We start from the raw sequence: 12,163 nt of genomic DNA, 5'->3' as shown, positions 1-12,163 counted from the left end.
GAAACGATAGCCTTCCTGCTCCTCTGATGCTGCTTGGCCTGCTGTGTTCATCCAGCTCTACACCTTGTTATCTCAGATTCTCCAGCATCTGCAGTTCCTACTGTCTCTTTACTGAAATGCTTTATTGAATTGCTAAGGGATCAAAGGACATGGGGAAAAACAGAAACAGGCTCTTTAGTTGATTGATCAGCCATGAACATAATGAATGGCAGAACAGTCTCAAAGAGCTGAATAGCCTGTCCCACTCCTATTTTTGATCCCAAGCCATATTTTATCCTTGCATGGGATGTGGCCACCACCAGCAAGGAATGTATTGTTGCCCATTCCTAACTGCCCTTGAACTGAGCGGCTCGCGAGACCGTTTCAGAGGGCAGTTAAAAGTCAGCCACATTGCTGTTATTTGGAGTCCCTTGTAGGTAAGGATGGCAGATTTCCTTCCCAAAAGGACAGGAGTGAACCAGATACGATTTTACAATAATTGACAAATGTCACATGGCCACCATTAGACCAGCTCTTTAATCCAGATTTTATTGAATTCAGATTTTACCATGGTGGGATTTGAACCCATATTCCCAGAACATTAGCCTGGGACCTCTGGATTACTAGTCCAATGATAGTACCACTACACCACCACCACCACCTCCACTATGACAATATTAACTTCATTTATATTGCACATTAAACATGAAAAACATACTTCATAGAAGATTAGTGTACAGAAGGTGACCATTTGGCCCTTTGTATCTATGCTGGCTGTTTGTAAAAGCATCTCAACTAGTCCCACTCCCCACCTAGTACCCATAACCCTGCAATGCTTTTTCTGTTCAGGTAACTATCCAATTCCCTTTTGAAAACCACGATAAGTCTGCCTGTATCATATTCTCAGGCAGTACATTTCTGATCCTAACTACTTGCTGGTTAAGATTTTTCTTCATATCAGTGGGTTTCACAGAACTGTATGAAAATAAGCTGAAGCAGTGGAGCGGATGCTAGCGGGTTCTTGAGATGACTTGTAAAGGGGAATGTGAAAGTGACGGAAGAGAATTAAGAAATTAATGGGTTTCAAGACGAAATCCAGGTAGCTGAAAATACAGCTGATATTGTTGAGTGAAGGGTAAGAGCAAGGAGACAAGGCTAGAATCAGATGAATGGACAGTATGGGCTACGTGAGGGCATTGGATTGAAGGAACTTATAGGCATAGAAATAGGTATTTTTATGGATGGATTTTAAAAGAAAATTAAAAGACACAAAGGACTGACAACTATTACAGATCAGTACAATTGGGTGAGCATGACTTCGAGTTGGGTAAGTTATGGACTACAGAGATTTAGAAAAGCTGATGAATGTGAAGTGTGAACAATGTAGGCTAATCGATAAGACATTGGAATAAACAGAGTAAGAGAGATGGCAAAGTCATGAATAAGTATTTCAGCAACAGATAGACTAAGTTAAGCAGTGTTACAAGAGTTGTTCTGAGGAAGGGTCACTGGACCCAAAACATTAACTCTGATTCTTTTCTTCACAGATACTGCCAGACCTGCTGAACTTTTCCAGCAACTTTGTTTTTCTTACAGAGTGGACTGGAGAAAACATTGGTTCAAAGTTAGTTTTAACAGGGCACCTCAGATATGAGCACTTTGATTCAGCCTGAGATGGTCATTGTCAGAGAATGTAATTGGTGCCAAGGAAGCAGATACCAAGGTACAGTGGCTTTGGTTTTCCCTGTGCTTTACAGAAAGAAGGGATGAGTCACTATAGGTTAGAAAGTCACACAGCATGGTGGAAAGGTTGAGAGAAGTGGTGAAGTGGAGCTGATTGTCATTAGTATGCAGGTGAAAAACTGCATGGCTTTAGATGGCATTTTCAGGAGCAGCATATCAATAAAGAAGATGAGATCAATGGTGGATTTTGAGGATTCCAGACATCATGATATGAAAAGAAAAGCTGTTAGAATTTACAATTGAAAATTAAGCTAAGCAAGGCCAGTTCCACTGAAATAAAAGAAACAAAGTACTAGAGAAATTCAGCAGGTCTGGCAGCATCAGTGGAAAGAGAAACAGAGTTAATGTTTTGAGTCCAATATCAAAACAATATTAGCCCATTGAGTTGGTCAGAAAATGAGTGATGTTGTATTCAATGTGTCAGAAGTGGCAGAGGTTTTGGAGGATGAAGAGGGCTAATATGCGCACAATGCCACAGACAATGTTAGATTTTGTTAAAGCTGTTCTGGTATGGTGAGGCAGTTAAAACCCGACAAGTGAGTTTGAAGTAGGCAGCTGCTCCCACACTTCCACAATACAGCAATGCAGATTCGTGGCTTATGGACAAAACTAGTATGATGGAGGTTAACTCTAAGAAGCAAATGAAACTTAGTACCAAAAACATGGAAGGTAGAAAATTTCCAATTAGAATTATATATTACTAGGGCAAGAAACTTTAGGGATAAGAGGCTTAAAATTTGATAAGCAATAGAAAAATATAATGCTGTTGAAATATTGAAAGAATTGCTGACTCTGGACTGCGATCATGAATGCAACTTCATATGCTCTGGAGAGATCGAGTAGACAGGAAAAAACATACTAAAGGAGCTTATCCTGTTGTAGTTGAAAACTTAGATATTGAACACCTGCAAATAGAAATCTTTAAGATACAAATTGCAATGCTATAACCAGGAATATGCTAAAGATCACCAGGCTGAAATAAAAGGAAGAGAGCTTATTGTATCAAGGTTTTTTTTTGAGGAACTTGTTCTAATATAAATTGACAATACTTAATAGTTCAGCATTTGAATTGAGAAATTTAAATTTGTAGCACACACTGATTCATAAACAAATTATTGAGCTTAACATCTGGAGCTTTGAAGTACAGAGGACATTAAGGTAGCTATATATAATGTTATTAATCTTAAAATAAATGAGAAAACTGCTTAAGGAAATTTAACAGGGTGAATACTTCTGTAAAGGATATGTGATACACCTTTAACAGTGTAATGTACTTGATGCCGGGCAGCACGGTGGCTCAGTGGTTAGCACTACTGCCTCACAGCTCCAGGGACCCAAGTTTGATTCCATCCTCGGGCAACTGTCTGTGTGGAGTTTACACGTTTTTTCCCTGTGTCTGCGTGGGTTTCCTCTGGGTGCTGCGGTTTCCTCCCATAGTCCAAAGATGTGCAAGTTAGGTTCATTGGCCATGCTAAATTGCCCAGTGCCCATGTGCAGGCTAGGTGGATTAGTCATGGAAAATACAGGGATACAGGAAAGGGTGGCTCTGGATAGGGTGCCTTGTGGAGGGACAGTGTGGACTTGATAGGCTGAATGGCCTGCTTCCGTTCTGTAGGGGATTCCATGACTAGAGACAGTAAATAAGCATAACCTAAGCAAGTGTGGCCTCAAATGGTTTAACAAAAGAATAAGCAACAACTGAGGAAAAAAATCAAATCTTCAAATCCTACTGGGAGGAAAGTGAAGGGTCGTAGACATCTAAAAGTCTACAGCTCAGAAATGGGCCCATTGGCCCATCAGCCCAGCCAGCCTGCACCAGTCAAAAACAATAGATGTTGGTGTGTTCGCCGAGCTGGAAGGTTTGATAGTAAATGTTTCATCCCCTTTCTAGGTGACATCCTCAGTGCTGTGGAGCCTCCTGTGAAGCATTGTTGTCTTGTGCTGGTTTGAATTTATATGGTTTGGTATTTGCTGCTTCCAGTAGGTGCCGGTTCTGGTTGTGCGTTGTAATGGTCGGTATATCGGGTCTAATTCAATGTGTTTGTTGATGGAGTCCGTGGTATCTATTGGGTCTTTAAAGATACCATGGATGGGACGAATGTGGTTTACAAGATACCATGCGGAGACTGCACAAAACACTACGTAGGACAAACAGGCAGACAACTAGCAACCCACATTCACGAACACCAGCTAGCAACTAAACAACACGACCAGGTGCCCTTGGTTTCAATACACACAGACGAGAAAAACCACACTTTCAACTGGGTCAACACTACTATCATAGGACAAGCCAAACAGAGAACAGCCAGGGAATTCTTGGACGCTTGGCATTCATCCGTGGACTCCATCAACAAACACATTGAATTAGACCCGATATACTGACCATTACAACGCACAACCGGAACCGGCACCGACCGGAAGCAGCAAATACCAAACCATATAAATTTGAACCGGCACAAGACAACAATGCTTCACAGGAGGCTCCACAGCACTGAGGATGTCACCTAGAAAGAGGATGAAATGTCTGCTATCAAACCTCCCAGCTCGGCAAACTCACCAACCTCTACAACCAGCACCCAAGCTACAAATCTCCACTCAAACCCTGAAGTCAGAAACAATCACCTTACTATTCTATACCAGAATGAATGTAGAAAGTGCTTAAATATTCATCAAAGGGGATAAGAATAATCTAGGATGAGCATAGCTGCAGAAGAGGAGTGTAACAGTAAATATTTCTTTACCTGTTTCCATCAGTTACAGTATTTAATGAGGTAGCAGAACCCTAAACGGTGATGGTGGAGTGAAGATAAAGAATCAACACAGAATAGGTAATAAACTACATAATTTCTCTAACTATTCACGAAACCATTAGTATAGATAACACAACTCTTCAGTAATGAGTTTAATTATTAAAGGAAACAGAAGTCATAGAGAAGAATTATACTTATATTATGAAGACAAATGGTAGGAGATTTTTTTGATGTATTGTGGGTTACTGTGAGAGCAATTAAATATGCTTCTAATAGATTGAAAAGGGCCTGACATGGTTCTCATTTACAGAGCTGACCCACACGTCAACAAATCTGTTAATCTTGCATTGAACATGGAACGGATTGTCAAACTTGGGCATTTACTTGCATGACCAACCTGGTAAACAACAACCTACATGGATTCATAAAGGGAAGATATAACAAAGAACTGCAGACCCCAGAGATCTGAAACAAAAACAAATTGTAGGCAAAACTCAGCCGGTCTGGCAACATCTATGTGAATAAAGCGGAGTTAATATTTCAAGTCCATTTCTGATGAAGAGTCGCCAGATTTGAAACGTTAACTCTACTTTCTTCCCATAGATACAGCTGGACTTTCAAAAGGAGAAGATCCTGCCTGACTGACTTATTAGTTTTTTTTAAAGAATTTATATCCTAAATTTAACAGCCCTGCCCAGATTTGTATAAGGTTATGACAAAATCTCCTGCTATCTGGGAATGTGATCATGTATCATCCACTTTCCTGAATGGATGTAGTTACAACAGCTCTCGAGAAGCTTAACACTTAACCAGGGCAAATCAGTTTTGTTGATAGGCATCCATTCGCCAGCTTATATCTACATTCCCTCGAACACTGATGGACCTTGGCTGTACTATGCTATATATACAGGATGCATTGCAGAAACTCGCCAAGACACTTCATTTTTTGGAAGCATTTCCAGATGCATTTCCAACTCCTGCTTTTAAGTTCGAAGAGCAAAAGAAGCATTATCTTCAGTATCCTTCTTGTTCTGTTTCATTCTGCTTTTAAAAAGAAACTGCTTTCTTTGAGGAGTTGATAGCATAGCTGACCCAAGAGGATAATAATTAACACAATATCTTATGCTCAGGAAATATCTGGAAAAGGAGGTATTGTAGTCCACTATGTTAGGGATATCTGGAAAGTTAACGAAGTTGATCACACGGGAGATGGAAATTTAAATAACTCTTTAGACATTTTTAATATTCAGTGGTAAAGTTGTAATCTGGGGGAGGTTACAGATCAGCAGTTTGAAACAAAACTTGTCTCTAGCAATAGATAATTTACTGAGCACTTCTTGTGGTGAATGCAAAGAAAATTTCTCTTCCTTTCTTCGACATTGCCACCTTCCCTATGGTTTACCATTCTCCACTGTTGCATTCCCACTGTTCACTCCCCTTTCTGTTCTTATTGCAGAAGCCCTTCCAGCCTTGAGTGCTCCTCTGCCTCTTGTGGTTAGCTTGTCACCTGTTGGTTTTGCTTCCTATCTCTCCAATCTTCCCTTAGTTCCATTCACTTCCCCTCCTGCTGTTACTTTTCTCCCATTTCAGCATTTCCTGTCTCCTTAAGTCTCCAGCTTCCATCACTTTTTCTCACTCCCTCAACTGTTATCCCCTCTCCCCCTCATACTGACCACTTCAAACTTCACTTTAAAAGGGGAGAGGTTACAGAACATAACGGTTAGCTGAAAATGAGTTTTAAAATTCAAATTTACAAAGCAAATGGAAAATATTCCATAAGAGGGGGCAAAATGGAGTTAGAGCTGGACTGAAGCAGGTAAAATGGAAACATGACTGGAATAATGAACAAGGAGGGATATTTAATGCTGGATCAAGTCTGTTTCAGGGTAGGGACAAGGATCAAAACGTGGGATGTAGAGGGCAAGGGGAAGTGAAGCACATCAGTGGGAGGAAAACGTGGTTGTGAAGAATCTAAAGTCAAACAGATGGAAAATTTTGAACTAAAAGTATTTAACCAAGTACTTAAAATCATTGCATTTAGGAAATAAGAAAGATTAGTTGAAAAAACAAAATGATTGATAGAGTTTGGTAACTTGTGTACAACAGTGCCACCAGAAGTAGGAGAACTTAAAAATTAAATAGAGTGGTTATGTTAGCAGAAGTTACAGCAATCCAGTTAAAATAATTACAAGGAATTGTTTGTATTGTCACAAAAGGGGGACAAAACCCTGAGGAAAACCATGCAACTGATGCAGAAAGTGCATGCATACATGTATAAAATCAGGTACCATTGATGAATTGTCAAACCACCTGGAAGACATCAATATTTGGCACAATGAGGTTGCATATAAAATTTGCACAATTAAACAAATCCTTTGTGATGTTAAGGTTCTCTTACGCATCATTATTTGATACAGCCTGTGTGGGCTGTGTTAAGACTTCCATTGACAGAAAGTTTAGATATTAAATCACCTGTTTGTTAATCCCTTCTTGCCCAATTCTGGTTGATGTCCTTGTATTCCTGGTGCATTTCTCACATAGAATCAACTAATCCTATCTTGAAGCAGTCTTTGAGTGAATTCTCAGTCTCTCACATAAACTGCATTCCCCCTTTATACAGGGTGCTGAGATGAAACAGCAGTACAAATGCCATATGTATGTAGCAGCTGAGTTTTAAGAAATATTTCAATCCAATTTGTAAGTGCTGACCTTCACACACAAAAAAAGATTGGAGGAGATAAGATGGAAGCTTTTGTAATCATGCAGAGACCATAGAGAGAGAAAAAGGTGTCAAGATTTGGGATAATCTCATGCTGCTTGTAACTGTTCAGTTTATTCAGGAGCTATTGTTTGGAAAGAATTCTGTTATCTTAGATTCTATTCATTGAAGTGTACTTAGCAATTCTGAAAAGTAAGTGAATGCACTCATTTCCATCTACATAGTTTGGTCTGTGTGTTTTGTTATGTAAAGAGATCCCAAGCAAAACAGTTCTAAACTGTGAGATGTTAAATGCAGTGTGTCTGTATTGCAGAGTACAAATAAGCCTGAAGGCAGTTGTATATAATCAAAGGAAGCATTTTAGGCTCAAGCCAGGTTGATTTATAAATGGCACCAGACATAAATAGGTAATAAAACCAAGATGGTGTAACTACAGAGCTGTATTTTGAAAAAAAACATTAAAAGTGCCACTGAAACATCACTCACAAACATTGTATTTTGGTACAAAAAGTAGGCTGTATTTTAATATGTACAGCAAAATTTGAAACAATAGACATTAGAGAAAGTAAATCTACCATGTTTATATTAATTGAAAGTTAGGAATATAAGTCTTACAAAGTTAAGCCTTTTGGTTTCAGAAGTACATGCATCTTGTGGCTGAATTAAGTGCTAAAATTTCTATAAACAACTAGACATGTTGAAAATTTGATGGCCCACATCTCTTACGAGTTTAGATACTTAAAAAAAGCAATGTTCTGAGCAAACATTTTATATGTAGCCATTTCTGCCTCGCTCAGTTTCCAGATCAGTTCAATTGACTGAGCCACACACAGCCTGGGAAATGAGGTCAGGCTGCAGGTGGGCTGGAACACATAGCTGCAGTCTGCTTAAGACCCACCGCATGCAAACTGGTGGTCCAAGTGGAGATAGTGGTTTTTATACATTTTTATTTGACAAGTCATTGATAGTTACATTCACCAAATGCATACTTTCCACAAACAATAAGCCAAAGGGAGATGCACACCTTATGTAAGCTCTCTTTGTAGGTTTACAATCTTCAGTTAAATCTCTATCTCCATCCTACTGATTAATCCTTTATGTTGTAAACATAACATTATTACAACAAAACTCAATTCATATCCAGGTAACCAGGAGAGATTTTGTTTTATGAAATGAAAGCTGATACATCCTTTACCTAATCTTTTAAAGAAATATTAGAAAAAATGCAATTATGTTGTATTTTGATTAAACTTCTTGTAACCCCGGTTATCTTTAATAAATGTTGTTTGCTGCAAGTTGATTAAGTACATTGGTGATGCAATTCATTGGATTTATTTTAAATTTCCTGTACCTAAGGGTCTTTAAGGTAAATATCTTGTACAGTTGGGAAAATAAATGTTTTTTGATAAAGTTACAGAATTGGGAGAAGTGCTGATTTACGATCCATAATGCTGTGATGTTACAGATGGTGTGTTTATCCTTAATGCCCTGGAAATTATGTGAATGTTTATTGCCATGCTTGTAACTTAAAATGACTTGTTCTTGAAATGGCCAGCTCATTAAGGGAATAAGGTTTTAGAGGAACAGGTAAATGAGCTTCCCACACAACACATATAGTGTCTAAAGAAGTGCTTAATCTGATACGCCTTGATGTGAAGGAGTTCCTGGACAGCTCAGATAACTTCTGTTTAATACTATATTAGAATTCCCTAAGTCTGGCGTACTGAAGCAGTCCAAGCTAAAGACATGAATGGCATCTTTTGTGTGTGTGACCAAGGTGTTATCTCTCCTTGTTTTCCATAATCTAAATGCAATGTTTGACTGGATTGGCCGTGCCATCCTCCTTCAACAACTCTTGTATATTGCTTAACTACATAGGCCTCCTTTTCCGTGGTTCCATTGGCACTATCAGATGAAATTCACATCTTCATTACGTGGCTTCTCTTCCTTCCCATAGATCATCAATTCCAGTCTCTTTAGGATCTACCTTGTCTCTTTGCTGTTCTTTATCTGTACTATGCTGCTCTGTTGCAACATCTACAATGTTAGCTTCCATGTGTACACTGAGATGTTTAACACCTTTAACCAATTTTCACAATCCAAAAACTGCTTCCATGATGTTAACTACCAGTCGATCAGAGCCATTGTTGACCATTCTATGGAATTTCTCACCACTACATTCCTTTTCTCTGCATCTTCCCGTATTTCTTTCGTAATTGTCCCTGGAAGTTCCCATAAGTAATTTGCAAGTGCACTTTAAAATTTCCAACTGCCTAACCTTTGACCATCTATTCACCATAATATTTCTTCATCTGCTTTTCTGTAATCACCCGTTTATTTCCACCTATGACACCCTTAATATCATCACAGCAAGAGACCATTATGCCAGAGGAAGTGGTGGGTGCAGGTACAGTTACAACATTTAAAAGACATTTGGATAAGTACCTGAAAAGAAAAGATTTGGAGGGAAATGGGGCAAATGCAGGCAAGTGGGACTAGTTTAGTTTGGGAACATAGTCGGTGTGGACTAGTTGGACCCGTGCTGTAAGAGTCTATAACTGCTGCAGTCCATGTACAGGGAAGAGCACGTCTGACCATCCATCACCAACATGTGACATCAAGTACTGTTTGGCTTCATTGTTCTTTGTCAATCCTGCTCTCTACTTTAGGATTATCTTGGGCAATAAAAAAGGTCCAAGATGAATTAACTTTTCAAGTATTAACTATTTTCTTAAGCCCTTATACTCTACTCTCACCCTTTCTTACAACAATAGCTGCAATGTGATGAAAGACTTTGTGTCAGGAAGATTGCTACCGTTCGTTCACCAGTCTCTGTTACTGCTTCCTCACCGAGTCCGAGATGTTCCTATTTCACTGCAGTCCTGATTCTTTCCACTACTAATGGCCAATGCTCTTTGAATCCAATTTAACTTTACTTGGATATTTTCTCACATTGTTAAAACAAGGACGCCCAATAGAGAAATCAATGCAACATTTAGCAATACTGTTAGTTTGGGTCATTGTTGCAGCAGCGTTTATTCTTGGTCTCTCCACCTCTCCCTGAGGTTGAGGCTCAGCACTGGTGGGAAAGTAGACAGTGCAGTGACCTTTGTGAATGCAGAGCTGTACACATGCACATTGGTTCATGTTTTTTATCATCATGCTGCAGTAGTACAGATCACCACTTTGAATGAATGATCACTAGGCAAAGATTCTGTAGAAGCTATGAGTATTATTTTCTTGAAATATTGTTTTAAGTTCTCATGTATTTTCTTAATAGCTGCTGGGAGACTGAAGGTAAATCCAGTAGACTCCCAGTTATTCTAGGAAAGTTGATGCCCCTATGAGGATGATAGAATTGACTTAATTCTCCTAGAAATAGAACAACTATTTGGAATTGTTTACATAACCGTGTTCTGAGCTGTGATGCTAGGAGACCAAGGAAAGACACTTGTGCGCCTCTTTTGGAAAACATCTGATTTCTCATTTTGGGGGCAGAGAGCATTCAGCAGGGAAATGCTGTCAATCCAGAAGGTGCTGAGAGGAAGTCTGGACTTTAGCCCTGATGCTACCTTAGGATGTCTGGAGAGTTGATTGGAGATTGTGCAGGAAATGAGCCGAGCTTGCAACAGGAAGCCATCCTAGGGAAGCTGTGGATGCAGATAGCTAAGGAATTGTTTTGCTTATGTAAACGATAAGGTTCCTGGGGGGTTGTAAGAAGCACTGTTCCTGTTCCTGTTTGAATGATGTTAGATGTTTAGTGTCTTCTGTTATGATTTGTGGAAGAAGGCATGTTCAAAGTAAATATCTAGAAGGTGGGACGTTCAGGAGGGAGAGGGTGAATAGCCGGTGGTCGTGTACATTGGTCCAGACGATATAGATTAAAGAAAAAAGTGAGATAAGGTCCCAAAAAAGGATTTAGGAAGTTAGTTGATGAGTAGGTCCTTGAAAGATAGTAATTGCAGAAGTACTACCAGTGTCACATGCTAGTCAGGGTAGAAACAACAGGATATATCAGATGTGTACATGGCTGAAGAGATGTGTGAGGGGGAGGGTTTCAAATTCCTGGGGGATTGGGCCTGGTTTGGGGAGAGGTGAGGTGTACACAATCACACCTGGGCAGGACTGGCCTGATGTCCTGGGGAGAGTATGAAATAGACTTTAAACACAAATAGCAGGTGTTTGGGAACCTATGCAAGGAGTCAGAGGAAGTGGAAGGGGAAAAGAAAAGACAAAGAGAAATAGGAAAAATAGGGCCTGAATGAAAATCAATGGAAAGGGACAAGTAATGCTGAGAAACCAGCCTTAACACTTTGTGTCTTAATGTGTGGAGCATTTGCAATAAATTGACTGAGTTAACCATGCAAATGGATGAAAACAGATACATTTGGGATTACATAGGCATGAATGCAGGCTGACCAGGAATGGTCTTTACTTATATGTGAAGCAAAAGGATTAACGGATATGTAGGTCCCATACAGACTGAAAGAGAGGAATTTATGATGGGGAACAAAGAAATGGCTGACCAACTTAATCCATACATTGGTTCGGTGCTCACAAAAGAGGACACAAACAACGTAACAGAAATGCTGGAGAGCACAAAGTTTAGTGAGAGGTAGGAACTGAAGAAAATTAGTATTAGTAGGGAAATGTTGTTGGGGAAATTGATGTGATTAAAGACTGATCTCATAGAAATCTATAAAATTCTAACAGGACTAGACAGGGTAGATGCAGGAAGCATGCTCCTGATGACAGGGCAGTCCAGAACCAAGGGTGACCATTGAAGGGTGCATAGTAAACCATTTAGGACTGAGGTGAGGAGACATTTCACCACCCAGAGAGGAGTGAGCCTGTAGAATTCTCTACAACAGAAGTAGTCAAGGCCAAAACATCATACGATTTCAAGAAGGAGTTGAACATAGCATTTGGGTCTAAAGTGATCAAAGGATGTGGTGGAGGGGGTAGTGGAGAA

The 12,163-nt window shown here is 39.6% G+C and overlaps 1 protein-coding gene across 1 annotated transcript in view; it reads left to right on the top strand.

Annotated features, from left to right (window-relative positions):
• Positions 1 to 4,998, top strand: part of LOC109934731 (zinc finger protein 438) — a 69,205-nt gene extending 64,207 nt beyond the window's left edge. The window contains exon 5 of the mRNA XM_048611793.1: positions 4,783 to 4,998. The gene's annotated coding sequence lies outside the window, so the exon portion shown is untranslated. The remainder of the gene's footprint in view (positions 1 to 4,782) is intronic.
• The last annotated feature ends 7,165 nt before the right edge of the window (positions 4,999 to 12,163 follow it).

This window comes from Rhincodon typus, chromosome 2 (assembly GCF_021869965.1).
Source record: "Rhincodon typus isolate 14 chromosome 2, sRhiTyp1.1, whole genome shotgun sequence".
Lineage (NCBI taxonomy): Eukaryota > Metazoa > Chordata > Chondrichthyes > Orectolobiformes > Rhincodontidae > Rhincodon > Rhincodon typus.
The sequence above is the reverse complement of the archived record's forward strand: the minus strand, read 5'-3'. Positions and strand labels throughout refer to the sequence as shown.